The sequence below is a fragment of the Amblyraja radiata genome, chromosome 7 (genome assembly GCF_010909765.2).
Source record: "Amblyraja radiata isolate CabotCenter1 chromosome 7, sAmbRad1.1.pri, whole genome shotgun sequence".
NCBI classification, from domain to species: Eukaryota; Metazoa; Chordata; class Chondrichthyes; order Rajiformes; family Rajidae; genus Amblyraja; species Amblyraja radiata.
Window position 1 is genome coordinate 16302489 of NC_045962.1, and position 18611 is coordinate 16321099.

Genomic DNA, 18611 nt, shown 5'->3' on the forward strand with positions numbered 1-18611 from the left:
TTGAATGGCGGTGCAGGCTCGAAGGGCCAAATGGCCTACTCCTGCACCTATTTTCTATGTTTCTATGTTTCTATTGTACTCATATGCATAGTACTCATGTGCAGAGATAATGAACCATATTTTGTGCTTGTTCGTTGCTTTCAGTGCAGAGTATGTTTGTTGAAATTGTACACACAGAAATAATTAATGCTCTGCTCAACTTGGCAGCAATTCGGTGATTTTTATTTGACAAGCCCAATGTTAATTTGCAAATAAAGGTTAAACTAACCGATGTGTTTACCTTCCATGGTAAGCCAAAATGCTTTAATTAAGATAAACTACCACTGTTGAAATGATTTTTAATTATCTATATCCTAATAAATAGCACGTTGTAACGGTGCCAACTGGCGCATGCAGGTATCGAACCCGGCGTTCGGAAGCCGCGGTCACGTGACTCGGGAGGGGCTGCTTGTTTTCGCGCGATTTTGCTTTCGCACGTTAGTTCAGCGCTGACTACAGATGTGGCCAGACGTGTCTAGAGAACCTGTGTTCTGAAAACCGAACTTTCGATTAAAGATCCGTTTAAAACTTCAGTTGTCGTTCTTGAGGCCGCCAAAACTTTATATTATCCAGAGCAACCCTGTTTCCTAAGGAAGGCCTCGCTCATTTCCATCTTAATCTCTGACTTTGCACATTGACCAACAAACTAACTGCAGTATCATGAATTACAATTTCAAAATGTGACAGGGCTCCCCTCCAGCAGACAAAGTACTTTTTGCAGTATGAACCTACGACAGAGGTCCAGGAAGCCTGAACTATGTCACTTTCCCAAATGCAGTATCATTATCAGCTGCAGCCAGAGAAATATTCCTGTACATCCTTGCAATGCAGACCTGTCTGTGAATCGGGAGTAAGATACATTGCATTCATTAGAAGGCAGTCCAATATGACGATTATTTGGTGGTGAGGATCGCATTGAAGATGTCTTCCTGACAGGCAAGGCAAGTACATTTATTGTAACCTGTCTCGGATCGAACCCCTTACCAAACTTCAGCAAACATAGCATTATGCACAATCAGTAGGAGAAAGTAGTGATTAGCATCAGACTGCCCGTTGGGAGAAGTTCCTACCTGCCTGCTCCATACCTTTTTGTTGAAAGAAAGATAGATACAGCATGGAAACTGGCCCCTCAGCCCACCAAGCCCACGCTGACCATCTGCACTCGTTCTATGTTGTTTCACTTTTGCATCCACACCCTACACACTCGGGGCAATTTACAGAGGCCAAAGCCGCACGTCTTTGGGATGTGGGAGAAAACCGGAGCACCCGGAGGAAACCCATGCGGTCACAGGGAGAATGTGCAAACTCCATGCAGACAGCACCCAAAGTCAGGATTGAACCAGACTCTCTGGTGCTGTGAAGTAGCAGCTCTATCAGGTGCTCCACACTTTTTAAGATCTGAACAGCTGAGGGCTTGAAGTTGCAAGATGTCAGACTCCTTATTTTTATGCGCAAGGGCCTGGAAGAGAAGGGCAGCCTAAAAACTAGATGAACACATGATCAAGAGGTTGCCATTGCTGCTCTGTACTGCTGCACTGGATGTCAACGTTCCCAATTTAAGGTCGTCAATCCTACATGCATGCCAACAGTTTCTCAGGCAAACATAACATCACTTGGCAGCTCATTCCACATAAGGAATACCTTCCAAGTGAACAGCTGCCCCTGAGGTCCCTCTTAAATCTCTCCCCCTCACCTTCAGCCTAAGTCGCCTAATTTTAGAATCCTCAATGGTGGAAAAATCTCTGAGAGTTCACTTTATCCATCCTTGTACAATGAAATGAGCTCACCCCTCAGCTTTCTGAACTCCAATGAGAAAGACCCCAACCTCTCAAACATCTCCCTATATCTGAAGCCCAAAGCCCAGGTTACATCCTGGTGAATCTCTCTTCAACATAATGACCTCCTTCCAGTAGCTGGGTAACCAACAATGCACACAATACTCCAAGTGTGGCCTCACCAAAAACTTCTACAACTGCATCATGATGTCCCAACTTTCATACTCAATACCATTCCCAATGAAGGCAAGTGTGCCAAATGCTTCCTGCACCATCCTGCCCAACTAACTTGGCGCTCTTAAGGAACTGTGCACCTGTATGCCCAGATTTCTCTGTTCTGCAACACTCTCCAGGGCTCCACCATTTAATGTGTAAGTGCTGCCCTGGTTTGGCAGTAAAGTGTAATAATTCACACTTGTCAGAGTTAAATTCCATTTGCCATTCCTTGGCCCACTTCCCAATTGATCTAGCCGGCAGCCTCACCAGCAGCGTGTTCATCCATTTGACTTTTTTTGTTTTTTAATATGTCTAAATGTATGTTTTAGTGTGGGGGGGTGGTGCGGGGGTGGAATCGGGGGAAACCATTTTTCAGTCTCTTACCTCGACGGAGATGCGACTTTTCTCTTTGTCGCATCTTCACCCCCCTCGCGGCCTAACAACTGGTCTGATGCGGCTTTTCTTGAAGATTGGCCTAGAGCTTCAGTAGTAGGTGCGGCGGAAGTACCATCGCGGAGCGGGGCGATCCCTTGCCGGGGATCGCCAGAAGAAGTGCTCCGACCGCCGGCCTGCAGACTATAACATTATGAAGCCGTGGTCTTCGGTAAGAAAGTGGCTTATTCGGGAACTCCAAGCTGCGGAGTGTGAGTTCCGATCCGTCCCGACGTCGGAGTTTCGATCATCCCGACGAGAGGGCTTCCACATCGGGCCGTCCGTAGCGGCGACTACAGAGGGTTCATGGCCCCGACCACGGGTGAGCAAAGGAGGAAGATTGACTGAACGTTATTGCCTTCCATCACAGTGAAGAATGTTGATTCCACTGTGGTGGATGTTTAGGTTAAATTCTATTGTGTGTTGTGCTCTTTTTGACTGTATGGCTGCATGGTAATTCATTTCACTGCACCTTAATTGGTGCATGTGAGAAATAAATGTGAACTTGAACTTGAACTAGATCTTTAGTGATTCAGCGAGCACATCCTTGAATGTGGGTGGAAACCCGAGCACCCAGAATTAACCCATGCGGTGACAGGGAGAATGTACAAACTTCATATAGGCAGCATCAAACTCGGGTCTCTGGAGCTGTGACAATAGACAATCGACAATAGACAATAGGTGCAGGAGGAGGCCATTCGGCCGTTCGAGCCAGCACCGCCATTCAATGTGATCATGGCTGATCATCCCCAATCAGTACCCTGTACCTGCCTTCTCCCCATATCCCCTGACTCTGCTATCTTTAAGAGCCCTATCTAGCTCTCTCTTGAAAGTGTCCAGAGAACCTGCCTCCACCGCGCTCTGAGGCAGAGAATGTGAGGCAGCAGCTCTACCACTGTGCAGCCACTTGTTAGAAACTTGGATATCCTTCCTCAATGTCTACTAGACCACCTATTTTGATGTCATCTGCAAATTTGCGAATGATGTTAACCACCGTCATCCAAATAGTTAACGTGCATAACCAACAGCCGGGATCCAGCACCAACTCCTGTGGCTCAACACTGGTCACAGACCTCCACACAGAAAAGCAACCCTCCACTGTTACCTTTTGACTTCTTCCTCCGAGAAAATGCTGAATCTAATGGTCTAGCTCACCTTGGCTTATTGTTATAATTAGCCTTCTCCCAATATAGCATTGCAGCATGTTTAGCCTAGTTTAGTTTAGAGATACAGCGTGGAAATAGGCTCTTTGGCCCTCCGAGTCTGCACCCATCAGCAATCCCTGTACACTTACACTATCCTGCACACTCGAGGAACTTTGATACCAAGCCAATTAACCTACAAATGTCTTTGGAGTGTGTGAGGAAACTGAAGATCTTGGAGAAAACCCACGTGGTCACGGGGAGAATGTACAAACTCCATACAGACAGCACCTGCAATTGGGATCGAACCCGGGTTTCTGGCGCAGAAAACGCTGTAAGGCGGCAACTCCACCTCTGTACTGCCGTGCCACCCCTGCCGTGCCGTATTCCCATTAATACAAGAAACCCAATCTGAAGAAGGATCTCGACCCATAACGTCACCTATCCATGTTTTTCACAGATGGTGTCTGACCCACTGAGTTACTCCAGCACTTTGTGTCTTTTTTAAAAAAAGTTTCTCACTTCATTTTATGCAAATTGCAACTTCAATACTCTTCCTGACTCAGGGACCAATTGTCCTACTTAATTATACCCTTCCTCCAGATGATCATATACAATTGTCACTTAATTCACCTTTGAAGCACGCAACATTCTTTCTTCGCCTTCTGCAACGCATTGATTTATGAACTACTTAATATCAATTAAAACGCTTAATCTTAATTTATCATATTAATCTTCCACTGAATATCTTCTCCTGAAAACATATTGTAACTTCAGTCTTCAACATTGCCAGTATATTGATCTTGCTAAAATAATCTCTTTTGGCACGTATCTTTCATTTCATTTCATTTATTTTCAAGGAAATAAATAAGAAGATCTACATCGTCTGACTCACAAAATCATTTGAAAGTCATTTGGGTTTGACATAAATCATGTCTTAATAAAGATATGAATAAATGCTTCACGAACATTTCGAAAGTGGAGACATTACGCTCTGAACATAATCAAAGCTATGCAAGATAATGGCAAAATAAGTGCTTCAAATTAATATTTAACTTAGTCCAGCATGCTCATGATACTTGTAAAATAGGTTAATTGTGGATTGAAGGTCAACAATGCTTTACACTGATAACTATCAATCTACTATTGATTAGTTTGCTTCAGTCTGCAGTTAGTGATGGCCAATCAAGGAATGTTTTAAGTCTTGAGAACAATATTTAACAGAAGTGCTTTGCCTCAATGCATTTTAGTATTTGATCTGTCAATAAGTACTGAGTGCTGCGTTCAAAATATGTTAAAATAAGCGAATCTAAGGATAATCTAAAAGGATACTGGTTCATAGGTTACTGTCTAATTATTCCAGCTTCAGAGATTTTCATTCTGATTTACTGTTCCCTTTAGAATATCTGACTCTATATAAAAGATGACCAGGCTTCAAACGTAAGTGCAGAACTATTCCAAAGGCAAGCAGATTTTAAGTCCAATTTCCGAATGAAAATGTTGCCATGAAAGATAATTAATAGAAGACAGCAATGAGATTTGTGCCTAATTTCCCTAAGAATCCCTGGTATGAGGAATTTTCTTTCAATTATAATCAGCACTTTTGCCTTCCCCTTACTGTTCCATTCCACTTTCACAAGCCTTTTCTCCAGCAATGTGATAATGAAGAAAATACATTGATGTACCTTATGACTACAATGCTATGCTGCTGTCCTGCACCAAGAGATAGAGTCATAGACACAGAGACTCATACAGCACAGAAACAGGCCCATCAGCCCAACTTGCCCTTGCCAAACAAGATGCCCCATCTACATGCATGAGGGTGGTGGAGGCAGGTTCTCTGGATGCTTTCAAGAGAGAGCTCGATAAGGCTCTTAAAAATAACGGAGTCAGGGGATATGGGGAGAAGGCAGGAACGGGATACTGATTGGGGATGATCAGCCATGATCACATTGAATGGCGGTGATGATCGAAGGGCCGAAAGGCCTACTCCTGCACCTATTGTCTATTGTCTACACTAGTTCCACCTGCCCACATTTGGCCCATATTCCTCTCAATCTTTCCTGTCCATGTATCTATCCAAATATCTTTACAATGTTGTTATTGTATCTGCCTCAACTACATCTTTTGGCACTCTGTGTGTGAAAAAGTTGCCCCTCAGATTTCCTCTCACCTTAAATCTATGCTTCTTGATTTCCCTACTATGAGTAAAATACTCTACATTTCGTGCATCTACTCTATCTATCCCCCTCATGTTCTTCTACATCTCTATAAATCACCCGTCATCCTCCTGTGCTCCAAGAACTAATGTCATAGCCTGCCCAATTTCCTATAACTCAGTCACTCAAGTCCTGGTAACATCCTCATAAATTTTCTCTGCACTCTTTCTAGCTTTACTATATATTTCCTATTGCCGGGCGACCACAACTGAACACAATATTCCAAATCTGGTCTCACCAAAGTCTTGTATAACTGTAATGTAACATCCCAACTTTATTTTACTTTTGTTACTTTAGAGAGAGTGTGGAAACAGACCCTTTGGCCCACCAAGTCTGCACCGACCAGCGATCAGCCATACAGTAGCATTATCCTACACCACTAGGGACAAGTTACAATTTACAGAAGCCAATTAACCACACACCTGTACATCTTTGGAGTGTGGGAGGAAACCAGAGCACCTGGAAAAAACCCTATGGTCACAGGGTGAACGTACAAACTCCGTACAGACAGCACCCATAGTCAGGATTGAACCCGGGTCCCTGGCACTGTAACGCAGCAACTCTACCGCTGTGCCACTTTGCTGCCCCATCTTTTATACTCAATACCCTGACTGATGAAGACCAATGTGCCAAAAGCCTTCTTGCCACCCTATCTACCTGTGATGCTACTTTCAAGGAACTATGTACCTGAACTCCTAGATCCCAGAGCCCTGTTCACTATGAAGGACCTGCCCTGGTTTGACTTCCAAAAAAGCAAACACCTTGCACTTTTCTGCATTAAACTCCATTAAACATTCATCCACTTGCCCAACTTCTTACAATAGAGGCACATTTGCCACCCTTCAGTCTTCGGGCATCTCGCCCAAATTTATTGATGATTCATATATTATCAACCAGGGCTCTTCACCAACTTCCCAGAGTGTTCTCGGATATATCTGGGTGATTGTCTACCTACATACGCCTTAGGATATTTAGCACCTCCTTTAATGTAATATTGACTGTCCTCCATTGACTGTCCCACGTTCCTCAGTCTTCATGTCTTTCTCCACAGCAAAAACAGAGGAGAAATACTTGTTGAGGACCTTGCCCACCTCTTGCGGTTCTACACAGAGATGATCGCTTTGGTTTCTCAATTCTCTGTGTAGTTACCCTCTTAGAAAATCTCTGGATTTTCCATAATATTATCTACCAGAGTTATCTCCTGCCCCCTTTTGCCCTTCTGATTTCCATCTTAAATATACTCCTCAGTTCACAAAACTCCTTCTGGGATACACTTGATCCCAGCAACTTATACCTGTCCCATACCTCCTTCGTTTTCCTGTCTGGCACCTTAATTTCTCTCGTCACCCAAGCTTCCTTATAACCACCTGCCTTGCTCTTCAGTCTAACAGGAACATGCATGCCCATGTCTCTAGTCATCACACTTTTAATAGCATCCCACATTCTAGACGTTCCTTTGCCACAAACAACCTACTCTAATCAACTTAAGTGAGTTTGTGTCTGATACCATCAAAGTTGGGCCTCGTCCCAATTCAGAATTTTAACATGTGGGTCTGCCCTGTCTTTATCCATAACTATATTAAAGCTTATCGAACAATGGTTGCTGGTCACAGATATATTTATTATGTACAGTCAGAGTTACAATATTGACTGACGTGGCAACCGATCGAAATGTGCCTTGTAATGACTGAAGCTGAAATAACTGTTGAGGCAAATGCATCTAATTTTACACTACAAGAACTGTCACAAGGGTGTTACAGTATACACCCTTTGTGCATTTTATTGAGATTCAAACTAAGATCTGAAATTTTCTACAACATCAAAACAAACTCAGCTCCACCGTTTTAGAAAGAAGCCTTTGATTTATTCATAGAAGTGTCTTAATGCACATGGATATAAATATATAATGAAGTAATAAATCAGGGATTGACTAAATTGTATCCTTACCTTCTCTCAGAAGTTGTTCTTACCTTTACATTATAAAATACGCAGAAAATAATATTGTCAAACTGACATACAAGTCGATAAATAACTGGAGGATCAAATAACACTGGTTTAAAATTTCCACTTTTGAAAACGTTTGGATAAAGAGCCCATGCAAAGCAAGTGAGGAAGATGGAAGGGAGAATGAAAAATAAAGAGACTTCACATTAATGCTGGAATATGGAAATGGGAGAGGCCAGATTGTATGTAAAACGGTTCTATTGTCCAGTTGAACATTCTTCTGGAATTCTTGGCAAAGTTCAAAGTTTCTAGACTAATGGAATGTTCTTTTATCTCAATAGGCACTTACTAACTCTGGTTTCATTTAGCACATGCCAATTAAAAAAAAAAATCAGAACATTGGTGTTGTTTCCAAGCTCGGTTTCTTCCAAGTTGCCCTTGAAACGGTCAAGGTGAGCACCGTACTAAAGGCTCCACCATCTAAAACCTTCAAACTAAATACCCAACTGACATTTCACAGAATCACAGATTGGTTACAGCAAAAAAAGTGGCTCCTAGATCCTTCAAACCCATACCGGTGACCTGTAATAGATTTCCAGCCAGTTCCGTTCCTCTGCCCTAATTCTAGAAATTCTTTCTTTTCAGAGACTTAACCTACTCCCTTTTGGATGCTACAACTGAAACGGTCTCCATTGTTAGTCATGGCAGTGTATTTCAGGCCTTAAACAATACACTGGGCAATAAATGTTTTTCCTCATGGCATCTTTGGTTCTTGCTATTCATCGTCATTTGTTGTTTCAGGGTTCTACATCCTTCCACCAATTGAACCAGTTTCTCTTCAAGTCCTCTTTCTATACCTTTCATGATTTTCAGTACCTCCATCAGATCTCCTCACAACCTCCTCTATTCCATGGTGAACAACCCAGCTTGGAGACTAAAGAAACAGCAGATGCTATGGAGGAACTGAGAGCAGAGTTTATAGAAGATTCTGACCCAAAGCATCCTTCTACAATATTCCTGGGCATTTTAACAGATTTGTTCCCTTTAGCTTTAAATGGCCATTTCCTTGTTCTTAATGAGAAAACATGCCAATCTGGTTTTAATTAGCACAAAACCTCCCCCACCCCCTCCCCCCATCTACCCCATACCCCACTTTCTTCCCCACCCCTCCCCCCCTTCCCATGTGCCCCATTTGAACTTGCACCTATTCCTTCCCTCCCCCTCCACCTCCACAAATATCCTTTCATAGGCCTTGCGATTTGTAACCCTTCAATCCTTTTGTTCACACCTGTTTTATTTTAGTCCAAGTATCCGCCAACTATCCGCCTATCAAAACCCGCACTGGCAGTGGTCACCTGTTACCTGTCAACAGGTAACAGGTATCCAGCCTCTTCTCTCTTCCAGCTTTCTCCCCCCTGAATCAGTCTAAAAAATGGTCCTGATCCGAAACATACCTATCCATGTTCTCCGGGAATGCCGCCTGGCTCGCTAAGTTACCCCAGCACATTGTGTCTCTTTCCACATGGGATTTTGTTTTAAAGACCTATGAATGCAAATTCTTATCTTTCTATCAAGCACTAATGCCACTGCTTACCATGTGATTTTTTTTAATGACAATATTCTGGTTTAAAAAAAATCTGCACAATGAATCATTTGTGACCATCTTCACTGCAGAAGGGAATTAAGCGATATTTGCATTAAGGCAGTAGAATGTGATACATAGCAAATTATAAACAAAGAGCAAGAAGACATAGTAAAGTGTCCAGCAACTTTGAAAGTGGATAAATCACTGTGCGTGGATTGGATATATTCCAAGTTCTTAAAAAAGGCAAGGGAGGAAATAACATAAGCTCTGACTATCACTTTCTAATTCTCTGGTTTCAGGCTGATTGCCAGACCCTATAAGGCAGCGAATGTGGTACTGTAGGTTTAAAAGGACAGAATGACTACATGTTTGACAGACCTTTTGGTAGTGGGTAAATTATTGGATATAAATCTGCCGATTGCATAGGTTCAGCAGTTAGAGAGGCAAATAGAGATCTGCATGAATTTAATTTAGCTTAGTTTAGAGATACAGCGCGGAAACAGGCCCTTCGGCCCACCATGTCCGCACCAGAGCCAGTGCACCCAGAGGAATGTGGCAAATTGGATTACTGGGCTAAAGATAGACACAAAAAGCTGAAGTAACTCAGTGGGACAGGCAGCATCTCTTGAGAGAAGGAATGGGTGACGTTTCGGTTCGAGACCCTTCTTCAGTTTGACTACATGGGAGAGAGCAAAGTGTATTGATCAATGGGGATTTTAATGATTTGATATTCCATAGGGCTCTTCTCAAGATCCTTTCATATCTGTGATACATGCAATGATTTGAACTCAAATTTAGGTACCATGGTTAAGAAAATGGTTAATTACACCAAAATTGGCAGATTGGTTGATAGTGATAATGAAGGTTGCAAACTATAGGAAAATGTTAGCAACCTGGTTAGGTGGGCACAAAACAGCAAGTGGAAATCAGTACAGAGAAAGGCAAGGTTTGAGCAGGTTGAAAATGATTAACAAGGCAGAACTAGTGAGAGAAAACTGAGAACTGCAGAGAAAGAGAAGGGTCTGTGGACACCATGTGGAATGGATGGATAAGATGTTTGAGATAGGATCTTTGGCTTTATCAGCTGAGGCATGAATATAAGATGTTGTAGTCTTGATTGAAATGTACACAATCTTAATTAAATAGCAGCAGGAGGATGTGCAGTTTAGGAAGGATGTGATTATGCTACAGGATGTGAAAGAACGACAAAGCTACAGAAGAGATTTATAAGAATGTTGACAGGACTGGAGAATTGGAGCAAAGGGGATAGACTGACGGCTGGATTTGTTTTCTTGGGAAGTAGGAAACTACAGTAGGACTTAAGTTTAGTTTAGTTAAGAGAAGGAGCACGGAAACAGACCCTGCGGTCCATCATGTCCTCGCCGCCCAGTGATTCCTGCAGACTTGTACTACCCTACACACGAGAAACAATTTTACAATTTTACCAACATCAATTAACCTACAAACCTGCACATCTTTGGAGTGTGACAAGAAACCGGAGCACCCGGAGAAAGCCCACCAGGTCATGGGGTGAATGTACAAATTCTGTACAGACAGCACCCGTAGTCAGGATCGAACCCGGGTCTCTGGCGCTGTAAGGCAGCAACTCTACCACTGCGCCACAGTGCCATGCTGTGGGGTGTAAAATAATCATGAGGAGTTTAAGCTGGGGCAATAATTTCCCTTTGCAGAGTGGCTGAGATAGGAATTTGTTATTTATTAGAAGTTTTAGCAGGGAATCGAGGAAAAAACATATTCACCCACTGTTGATGCTGATGAAGTCTGAATAAGGGTCTTGACCAGATTATTCATGTCCTCCATATTTGCTGCCTGACCTGCTAAGTAACTCTAGCACTTTGTGTTCATAAAATTCAAATTTGTAGGACCCAGTGGCCGTACTGGAAGCAGAAACCCCATATGTTTAAAAGGAGACATAAACAGCATGGCCGTAAACTGAAATTTGGGAGGTGCGTTTAAATGAATGGTTTCATTTTTGGCCCCTGTAGCCCCCTTTTGTGTTCTTAATTTCTATATGATTCTTCACTCGAAATCCATCACACGAGAACACAAAATATCACTGAATTTTGAGTCCTAATCAATCAATCAATCAATCAATCTTTATTGTCATCTTGCAAAGCAACAGTTGTACAGTGCAAAATGAGAAGACGTTTCCCAGGGAATACCGGAGCATCGCACATGAAACTTAAACCATTTCACATTTACATTATATCCATTACGTAGCTTCCCATTGTCTTTTTGCACTCATTATAGTAAAAACAACATTATCCTGGAGTAACAGAGGGTCAGACAGCGGCTCTGGAGATCATGGGTAGCTAACGTTTTGGGTCGGGACATTTCTCGTAGTGGTGTTAGACGCTGACATGAAAATGAATTCATCCCCCCAAGATCATTTTGCAGGTGTTTCAGGATGCTGTTAACATTGTTTTCTCAAAGGCAATGTCACAAATTTGCAATGAAACTGACAACCACTAAATAACTAATAATTAGCAACTTTTAAAATATTTTTTTGCAATTTAATATGATATTAAAGGGGTTGATGGGCTAAAGAAGGCACCCAGCCGAAAACTTCACCTATCCATATTCTTCAAAGATGCTGTCTGACCCGCTGGGTTATTCCAGTATTTTGAGTCTTTTTTAGTATAGCAGCATTTGCAGTTCTTTCAGTTAATGTCATCAGTGTCATCAATTAATAATATCTATTTTTAGATATTTGAATGAAAGTACTCAAGTTATGTTAAAACAAATAAAGGAGTTTAGATTAAAGAAAATACATTAAGTGTTGGAGTAACTCAGGCGGCATCTCTTGAGGGACAATAAATTAAACTAACTAAATTCCAGCATATTCAGTGCCTTGTGTCTCCATGTATCAATGCAACACTATTTTGAAAGGGAGTAGATTCTAAAATGTCTCCTAATTATGCTGTCTTAGGCTGGATTTTATTCATGGCTGTTTGCAGACGAAATTGAGCAGAGAATTGCAGAAAAAAAGAACATTTCTCAAATCCAGCACAACTTGCACAAAGGATGAAAGCACTGGGTCAGTTTCCTTCACATCAACTTATACAATGTTGAAAATACAGGATCTGGACCAGGGAAACCTAGGGCGGATTTCTTGCTGGAGAGCTTTATCATCTTTCCAGTTAGTGGTGATGGGAAATTGCAGTCAGATATCACAATGATATTTCAAAATCCAAGTAAAGAAATGTAGTTTAAGTTTCACTGCAGCAGAATTAACTTAAATCAGAGTTTGAATCAACTTGAGCCGATTGAATCAAAACTATTGCTCTAACATGGGTATAATTTCCACACCAGGCAACAATCTTTAAAAAGAAAATTCATTCTGCAAGCTCATTATTTTGAATAAAAACAGGATGCGTTTTGAATGTGAAGTCAATGAGTCAAAGATTGTTATGATGCAGATGTAAATATGCACAAGATGACATGGTTTGTTGGAAGTTCAGATTTTTGGCAATTCATTGCAATTGGCCTGTCTCGTACAACTTATGCGTTTCATTTAGATCAAAGAATTAAAATAGCACTAATCTTACAAACTATCAATGCAGCGTGCAGTCTTTCACTTTATGCAAACATCTCATGCAAATCTTTATTTGCTGTGAAATAATATGCTCAATGTTAATCTTTAATTCACTTGTGGAATGTGGAGGTCACTGGAAAACCTGGCCCTTACTGTTTCTGGGCCATGATTGCCCTTGAGACAGCGCATGTTGATCGAGCATACGCTGTCCATTGAAAAAGCTCAGACACTCATGTTAAAGGAATAAGTTAGAAGCTATTGACTAACCAACGGAGAAATATCACAATATGTTTCTGACATGCTGGTGTGTCTTGAAAGGGAACGTGGGGATGATGGCCTTCTCTTGTATTTGATATAGATCGCAGGTGGGGAATAATGCCAAAGGCTGCTCTCATGCACATTTTATGTGTGGAATATGCAACCATCACATGGAGAGTGCAGAGGTCTGCCCAACCAACATCATCAAGAATTAGTATTATGTAGATTGATAAGAACATCTTCAGACAGGTTATACCCATGTATTTGTTCTCTGACCACGTTCTCCAATCTAGCTTCGAAATTCAGGACTCAATCATCTTGGTCAGTGATGGGATTACCAAGCAACATAAGTGAAGGGCACAGAGATTCTCCATGCTCTGCTTTCTCCATGCGGAGTCCAATACAGAGGAATACCAATTCATGGGCAAAAGGCTTAATGCCCACGTTGGTCTGGATTTAGGACCATCTCTCTGACAATAAAGTCCTCACTGTTAATGCAGAAGAGTGAAGCCAGGGGTAGCAATGGGAAATGTCTTACATTTGGTAGATGGATATGATTATGTGCCGATAATCAAGTCTAGTGATGGCCTGGCAAATCTTCTAATGCTGACAATGATCCCCAGCTGACAGTGAGAAGGTTTTGCATAACCAACTGGGCGTTACCATGGACACACAAGAGACTACAGATGCTGGAATCATGAGCAAAACTCAAAGTGCTGGAGGAGCTCAGTGGGTCCGGCAGTATCTGGGGAGGGAATGGACAGGTGATGCTTTGGGTCAAGATCCTTTATCAGACTCAACCAGAAATGTCATCTGTCCATTCCTTCCATGGATGCCGTCTGACCTGCTGAGTTACTCCAGCACTTCAAGATTTACTCAGGACTGCAGTTTCTCATTTCTCCATGTATTAAAACAATACTGTTTTTAGAACGATTAGATTCTAAAATGCCTCCTAATTATGCTGGTTTACTGGGGACGGAAATCCACAGCCTGAAGGAGGGCCTGTCCATTCCCTTCCTGGATGCTGACTGACTCTGGTAAGCTGTTAAAATGTTAACTGCATAGGTTTTGGAACGGATTCCTAATCTGAACCAGAGCAAGTTTTCTTCTCCATCGGCAGGTAAAGCTTGAACTATGAAAGAAATGATCCCAGGAATGAGTAGGTTAACCTATGATTAACGTTTGTCAGCACTGGGCCTGTACTCGCTGGAATTTAGAAGAATGAGGGGGGATCTCATTGAAGCATACAGAATAGTGAAAGGTTTGGATAGAGTGGATGTGGAGAAGACGTTTCCACTCGTGGGAGAGTCTAGGACTAGAGGTCATAGCCTCAGAATTAAAGGACGTTCTTTTAGGATGGAGATGAGGAGAAATTTATTTAGTCAGAGGGTGGAGAATCTGTGGAATTCTTTGCCACAGAAGGCTGTAGAGACCAAGTCAGTGGATATTTTTAAGGCAGAGATAGATAGATTCTTGATCAGTATAAGAGTCAGAGGTTATGGGGAGAAGGCAGGAGAATGATGTTAGGAGGGAGAGATAGATCAGCCATGATTGAATGACGGAGTAGACTTGATGGGCCGAATGGCCTAATTCTACTCCTATCACTTATGACATGACCTTATGAAAGGACAAGTTGAGTTTTTATGAGAAACTAACAAATAATTTGTTGTATTATATATAACCATCCCTGTGGTTTTAAGTTCAAAATCATACTCTGCCCTGGTGTCATTTCAGTTCACATTCTCTGGATAAGTAATGTTGATCTACGGGTTAAGAGTCAATAACATTTAAAATTATTCTATTGTAGCCCATAAAATAAGTAATAAAACATGTCAGAGCAGCAAATAATAAAATAATGCCAACAGCCAACAGACTGAGAAAAGATAACTCACGCTGGTGAAATTAGTCAGTAAATGGCTGCACATTAGAGAGAGAGAGCAGGAAGAGCATAGGTTCACCGATGGGGCATGTAAAACAGGCTGCGGTGTTTGCTTACAAACAGCAAAGACTACTATTCCTGTAGTGTATTTCCTGTCAAATGCTTTGGAAAGTCTCCAGGATGTGGAAGCCACAGTTCAAGTACAATCAGCAGGCTTCAGTTTCAAATCGCATTTCAGAGTTGTGTCTGGTTAATCTTGTAAAAACTCCAGTTAGCACCATGCACCATTGAGAATGTGCTGCAGTCATTTCTGATGAGGTATTAAACTGTGGACACAGATGTAGCTATAATGCAGGTAAACATGTGACCAGCTCAGATGGGCATTTTGGTCGGCATGGATGAGGGGCCAAAGGTCCTGTTTCCATGCTGTCATACTCTATAAGAAGATAGTGCAGGATTTTGAAGAAAATCAAAGGAGTATATTCTAATCCTGAACTGTAGGGTAAAATGCAAAACCTCTATCAACTAAGACAATTGCTTAGGAAGGAACTGCAGATGCTGGTTTGCACTGAAGATAGACACAAGAGTCTTCTTCAGTCTGGTCGATTCCCTGTCTATTGATGTGCCGGTGAAATTGCCTCTTAAACATCACTATTGTATCTGTTTCTACCACCTCCAGACACCCACTACTCTGTGTCATAATGTTTAAGAAAGAACTGCAGATGCTGGAAAAATAGGTAGACAAAAGTGCTGGAGAAATCCAGCGGGTGAGGCAGCATCTATGGATTAATATAATAATAATAATAATAATAATAACTTTATTTATAAAGCACTTTAAACAACTGCAGTTGCCACAAAGTGCTGTACATGAGTACTCATGAACAAAAAGCTATTACAAACAATTAAAAACCATTAAAAACCGTAAAACGAAGGACTATAAAAAACACACTAAAAATTAAAAGACATTAAAAGCACTAAAAACAGGAGCAATGCCTCAGCCAGTGTCGAAAGCCAAAGAATAAAAATGTGTTTTTAGGGAGGATTTGAAGATGGACAGTGAGGGGGCCTGTCTGATGTGCAGCGGCAAGGTGTTCCAGAGTGCCGGAGCAGCAACAGAAAAGGCTCTATCCCCTCTGAGCTTCCGCTTAGACCTTGGTACCTCAAGGAGCAGCTGATCAGCTGACCTGAGGCACCGGGGCAGGAGCATATAGGTGGAGCAGCTCAGAGAGGTAAGGCGGGGCGAGCCCATTCAACGATTTAAAAACAAATAAAAGAATTTTGAAATGAACTCGAAGGAATCTTCTTCCCCCCCCCCCCCCCCCACACCACCACATCAGTTTGAAGAAGGGTCTCGACCCGAAATGTCACCTATTCCTTCGCTCCATAGATGCTGTCTACTCTGTGTCATAAGGTCATGATGTAATAGGAGCAGAATTAGGCCATTCAGCCCATCCAGCCCACTCCAACATTCAATGGTGGCTGATCTATCTCTCCCTCCTAACCCAATTCTCCTGCCTTCTCCCCATAACCCCTGACACCCGCACTAATCAATAATCTACCTATCTCTGCTTTAAAAATATCAAATGACTTGATCTCCGCAGCCTTCTGCGGCAAAGAATTCCACAGATTCACCAGTGGTATGACTGTGGTATGAAAGTCATACCACATGATGGTAAGTGTGTAAACCAACTCACCACCACACATCTCGGTTAATGTTCACCCCCACTCACCTTAAACCTATGCCCTCTCGTCTTTGGCATTTCCACCATGGGAAAAGAAAGCAGCCTTAAAATAAAATGCTGTGAATGTGAATGGTTTTATTTCTTTCTTCCTCATTATTTTACTAGCCTCCTCGTGGATGCAGCTGTGCTATTCACCTCAACCAGAGTTTGTGACATTGAATTTCACATTCTAGAGCACAGTCGTCCTTTCCTGGGTTTTCATCTTAGATTCAACCACGACTGAAGAGCTATTTTAAATATTCCCCATGTGTGGATACCTTATTTTCAATGTCCATTCTTTCAAATTCTTTCTTGATTATGAAAAAATAGATATACTTTTTGATATAATTTCTTTGGGCCTTTTACAAGGTATACACTGATTAGCAAGCAGTTCAGAACGGTGCTCTGTAACAGAACGCTCATTTGTTTCTGGATGGGTGGTCAGACACCACAGCCTCGGATGCACCTGGTACAAGACAATGAAGGGGAGAACATCCGAAATTGTTTTGTTTTAAACGTGCTGATTCTCTGACCTGTGATGACCTTGGACATGATCCAGCTATTACAAATAATTCTACTCGCACAGTGTTAGAGGTTCACTATTTCTGATCACCTGCGATTTATTGCAGGTCAGTCGCTTGCGACAACTCTTGGAAGTTGAATCTCTTGCTAACACCGAGTGCCCGGGACATCACCATGTCCCAAGAACCGCAGCCGCGGGAAAGGAGGGCCACTGAGAGACTAGCCGTGGAAATAACGTGACTGGTGTGCCAATTTAGAGGGAAACTCTTGCGAAACATATAACGTCTTTTCGCACGGTTGACTCTCAATGAACGTTTAACGCGTGCAGCAAATAAAGCTGCATATTGACCGCAGCGTGTAAAAGGTAAGGTGTTCTTTCAGTAAACGGCGCCGCTTCGCCGAGCCCCTTCTAGCACTGCAGTGCAGCAGGGTATTTGCGCTGGGGGGAGCGAGCGAGAGGGAGGGAGGTCAGCTGACAATGTCCATTAGAAACAGCTCGGGTGGAAAAATCTCCTGAAGTCACATCAGATGGGACAGGAGTGGCCACTGGAGTGTCTCCACCCACAGCAATGACTAACCCGGAATACCATGAGCATTGTACAATGGACACACGTAGCTGGTTTGAACAATAGCCTCCCAATGTATCTGTTTGGTCGCCTAACACAACGGTGGATTGCTGTTAGGTCTGAATCTCAAAAATATCCATTCTAGCTTATTAGACTAACCCAAGCGTATCTCCCCGCTGGGATCTCCGCACTCACACTGCGATCAGTAACATGACCTACATGCTGGCGTTAGGATGGCATTATTACCTTGAGTGCTAGTTGCTAGTCCGCACCGCTCCACGACGCTGGGCCACTGAGATGTGTCCTGGCGATTGCTTGCGCTGTCAGTGGGAGCATCCAAAAGACCAGCGACTGAAATCCCCTGCTCTGCGGACAGTCCGACGGCAGACCTCACTGGCTGGCACACTTATTACACTCACGTCTCAGGGGGTTGCGATGGATGATGGCAACTGGAGTTGTGCGAAAGCGAGAGGGTCGCTCTGGTGCAAGGAAGCAGCATTGCAAAGCTGCCACCCAGAGGCTGCTCTTTGAACATCACTCTCGTTACATTGCGCAGATCAGCCCGAATAACACCACTTAAAAATAGCATCTCACAATGCTTGGGAAGGAACTGCAGGTGCTGGTTTACACCGAAGATAGACACAAAATGCTGGCAGCATCTCAGGAGAGAAGGAATGGGTGACATTTCGGGTCGAGACCCTTCTTCAGACGTCTCGACCCGAAACATCAACTATTCCTTCTCTCCAGAGATGCTGCC

General features: G+C 42.6%; 1 protein-coding gene across 1 annotated transcript in view; it reads right to left on the reverse strand.

Moving 5' to 3' along the window:
* Positions 1-18382, reverse strand: part of inpp1 (inositol polyphosphate-1-phosphatase) — a 57700-nt gene extending 39318 nt beyond the window's left edge. Inside the window, exon 1 of the mRNA XM_033023763.1 lies at positions 18101-18382. The gene's annotated coding sequence lies outside the window, so the exon portion shown is untranslated. The remainder of the gene's footprint in view (positions 1-18100) is intronic.
* Positions 18383-18611: the final 229 nt, after the last annotated feature.